A 5,036-nucleotide genomic window follows, 5' to 3' on the forward strand; every position below is an offset into this window, starting at 1 on the left:
TCTCTCTCTCTACATACATCCCCCTCATTTCCTCCCTACCTCTATTTCTCTACATATTGATCCTTCTTTCCTCCCCTTATCTCTCTCCCCTTCTATATCTACTCATATATATATATATATATATATATATATATATATATATATATATATATATATATATCATCTCCATCCCTCTATACATACCTCTCCCTCCTTCCTTACCTACCTCTATTTATCTACATACTTCTCCCTCCCATCCTCTCTTTATACCTACCTCCCTCCCTCCTTCCCTCTCAACCTCTCTATCTATTCATATAAATCTATCTCCTCTCTCTATCTATCCATTTATTGTTGAACACACCCCAAGATTGAGAGGGACGTTGAACTAGTCTTGAACAAAACTTGAAACATTATAGCACAATTCAAATTCTAAAAACCTTAATCTGATCAGTAGTAATGAATGATAAAGCAATGAATACAGATTCATAAGAGAACACCAAATTTACAAGGAAAATCCAAGAAGGTAAAAACCATGGTGGGGTGATCCCACAATACTGGGTTACACTTTTTGGTACATCTTATTTTTTACTGAAATCATACATTTTTTAGAAAATATAATGATTTAAGCTTTAAAAGGTTCCATTTGAAGTAATGAATTGAGGAGAGTTGGAAAAAAGACTCTTAGATCAAAATTTCTTGTATAGAACCTCTCTACTTCTAAATCATACTTGCAATGGAATCTCCTTCACACCCATCAAAATGAATATAAACATTATCTTTTGGGGGGCCAATGAATTCATTTAGAAGTTTTGTTTTTTAAGTATTTAGTATTTATTATAAGCTTTCTAAATAATATAGTTTTTAATATATTTATATTTTATTTCTTATGAATATAGGTTTTTCATCAAACATTAAGGATTATGTTTCACACATGTGGAAAAATTTAAAAATGGAGAAAAAAATTGTAAAAATATTTTTTCCCTAAGTATTTATATCCTCATTTCAACAAAAAAATAAGAAGTTAATTCAAATTCATCCAAAAAAAGTTATGCATTACGGAATACACCTCTATCCAAATTACAATTACTTTGTCTTCAAAAAATAACTAAAAAATATATGTAACAAAAAATTATGAAAAATATCCATTCACTAGATATCAGTGTGACAATTCTATATTTCAAAAATTAGAATTTCCTTCTTGCTATAAAAAATGTTATGCATTACCAAATAAATGTTACTTCTGAAAAATGTTGATTACTGTAAATATTGAGTAATTAAAAGTTACATAACAATATGGACAATTAATTTTTAATTATTTTAAACTATATATATTTAGAATTTATATGACAAAACTCATAAATTAGTAGTTTACTTCTTCTTCAAATTCTTAATGGTTTAGCTACTATAGGTTTTAGAAAGTAGAGATCTGATGTGAAATGTTGATTTCAGTGTCAAGTTTGGCCAAAAAGTGTAACCCAATATTATGGGATCACCCAGTGAGAGATAACTCACACTATATGAGCAAGTATTACAATATTTATTTTAGGCTCACTACCCAACAAAGCTGACTACTCCTATAAATGACTTGTATCTAAATTCCACTACCTCAGAGAAATATACAAAAGACTTATTGAGGAGAATCACTATCTTCAAGTAAGATACATAAAAAAATATGAGTTGGAATGAACAATCCTTCAGTGTCAATGCATCTAGCGATCTCTCTAGAATGTAGCTTCTCTTGACTCACTACATCAAGAAACCATTTGACAATTCAACACCAAACTTCCACCATACAATACTTCTTTACTTTCAAATCTTTCTCAATCCATTAAACACTCCACACCACTTGCAATTGATTTGATCTTCTACATATACCAACTGTGTCATCATAAAAACTCCAGTTAAGTCAACTAGAATAGGGGACAAGGATTGATCTCAGTAGGTTGGCCACAAAACATAATTGTGATATAAGTGGTCCAATCTAGGAGATAGAGAGGAATTAAAATAACTTATGACATCTTACAATGCAAACCCAAACATCAACCACATTGATGCACATCCTCTCATGTTAGAAATAGGGTAATGTGTAGCACATAGTCAGTCAAACCAAAAAACATATATTCCAAATGAAATTACTCAATGAAGATCATCACAAGGCATAGTGGAGAACAAATACAACTCATCACAATCTTCAATGCTGGCACATACCCCCAAAATCATAGCGCAAGAAAAAAGGGCATGCCTTGTCAGCCAGATAAATACAAATCACCTTGAAAACCAACACCAGACAATATGTGCATCACCAAAGAGATAAACCATTATCATGTAAACCACATGTTAATAAATAATGTTTTAAACCCACAAACATATAATTCATTTCCTACACAACTAATGACAAAAAAGCATACATACAAGCTTACAAAATCACCATAATGCAAAAACCAAATAGATAAGCCATAAGATAACACAAGATATACTCTGGGAAAACCCACACGAGAGAAAACACCAACATCCCAAAGCATCCATACACCATTAAATTAATCAAAAATAAAGAAATTACAAAGTTACAATGAATACCTTCAAACCATCAAGCCCTCCAATACATTCTCATGTGTCCAAGCATGAATCCACACATCCCATGTGTGTGCTCCAAAAAATACAATACTCCAAAGGACTCAATGCAATGAAATCCCAAACCACTAGACACCTTAACCACTAAACATGTGCTTGCTTTTATAGACAAAAGCTCACATAAAAACAACTAGTGGTAAAGTAAAACCATGTGCTCAAAACTGACCCTTGACCCCACATTTAATATTGGGTACTAAGTTTTCTCTTTTTGATTATCTTTCCCTAATATTAAAGAATTATAATATAATATTTCAATGTTACAATACAACATCACAATGACCCCAAGAATATTATAAAGGAATCTCTATATGTTACACGTCCATGTGCAACATCACATAATAAATAAAATATTACAATTATAAAAATTATTATGCAAGGTGTACAACACCTATTTCCCAACATTCTCCCACTTTTTGTATAAATTTTATAAAGTTCAAACAATGAAATACATCATCATAGCCATACATGTAACTATGGTGCATGAATCTCTATCATGCTCTCGTGCTCCATTGAGATACCTGCAATAAAACTAAATGGCCATCATCTCAAGCAACAATTCCTCTCATCCTCCAACATGCCACCTATGGAAGAAAAGAAACAAGAAAAGGTGAAGATGCACTAATCCATGAATACAAGTGTGATGTGGTGAAAATTGGGGCTTCACCACTTGGATTGATAAAGCCACTAATTTGTCTTGGGACCATCTCACATTAAGGAGGGAATTGAATTTGTTTGATCCAATTCTAAAGGGAGAAATACAAATAAAATTAATCCTCCTTGTTGTAAAGTTCTGATGCCAATAGCTAACAAGATCAGAGGGGGGGGTGAATCATACAAACTTAATCTTCCATAAAATCAACAGATTCAACCTCAGTAACTTATACTTCAGCAATATAACCAAAAACTGCTAAACATGCTAACTCATAAACACATAATCATCATAACACATATAACACCAGATTTAATGTGGAAACCCAAATAGGGAAAAACCACTATGGGATTTCGGACCCACTAAGAAATATACCCTTCTAGAGTATGCTCGGTTAAAAGCAAATCTTGTTAAAGATTACAAACACATTGCTAGATGTGACCCAGTTAAGGGATTTCCCTCAGACTTGTTAGAGTCTTTCACTTTGTTAGAAGTCACCTTGTCAAAGGATTTCAAACACTCGTTTAGAATGTTACCTTGCTAGAGGATTTACAAATAAGATTGTTAGGTCCACTCGGTTAAGAGATTTCCTATCACTTACAAAATAAACAATAGTAATAAATATATCTGCAACTTCACATCTGAAATGCTCCAGCAGATTCTTATTTGCTCAAAACAATCTTGTCATAAGACTTATCTAGTCCCTTTGCTAGGCTCCCTACTCTATTATTCAAATAGGTCTTCAAGCTTCTGTGATTGGTAATCACTATGTAGCATCCATGTGCTTACACTTGCCCGCATGCATTGTTTATCAATAATTTCTTATTTATAAACATTTTGCTAACCGCTGAATCTCCTTGATCACATTTCCCATGATCAATCATAGCCATCAGATCTTCAAACTTGACTAGGTTCAATGTACCCTTTGATCTGAAAATGTTTTACCTCGCCTTGGAACTTGTGCTAGGTTATTGTGGTTCAATCTGCACTGTAGATCTTCCTCCTGTATTTTCATTGTCGTAGATTCTTAACAAACTTCTTTCATGACATACCAATCATTTAATCATCTCCAGCTCATCAGCATCCTTCATTAAATAATGCTTTTATCCATCCAATGTGATCTATTATAGCTCGGTTGTTACTCGGTAAATACTGAACTTCACTCGGTAGACATTCTGCCTTCATTAACCGATATCGATAACCTTAGGGTTTACCAACTAGGTACCTTAGGGTTTACTGACTAGGTTCTTTGCTTGGTGACATAGTACAGTATTAAACAACATGTGTAGGATATCAAAACAATCAAAACAACATGATCTCATCATTGTCTAACTCAGTAATAGTTGCCCATTGAATAACTTATTTCTCCCCTTTATTATCACATTCTTTCTGTGTCACTTACCGACCACTTAATACTCATCAAAACATACTTCTCAAGATATGGCAACATCATACTGAATCAGAAAATTAATTTCTTGACATCAATGACAAAATAATATTATTAAGACAATAATCATCCTTCTTTAGTTATATCAACAATCTCCAACGACCTTCTCAATATCCTTATTGAAATGCCAACAATCTCCCCCTTTGGCATTGATGGCAAAACCAACAATTAAATGGTAATACCAACTTGATTTGTTCCAACTGATTCGGATTCAGATTGTTGTTAGACTTCTCCTGTTATCCTTGAGTTGTTTAAACCTTCTCCTGAAGTCTTCTCCCCTTGTCATTAGTCTTATGTTATCTTCTCCATTTAGCCTAACTTCTCCATTTA

The sequence above is a fragment of the Cryptomeria japonica genome, chromosome 5 (genome assembly GCF_030272615.1).
Source record: "Cryptomeria japonica chromosome 5, Sugi_1.0, whole genome shotgun sequence".
Lineage (NCBI taxonomy): Eukaryota > Viridiplantae > Streptophyta > Pinopsida > Cupressales > Cupressaceae > Cryptomeria > Cryptomeria japonica.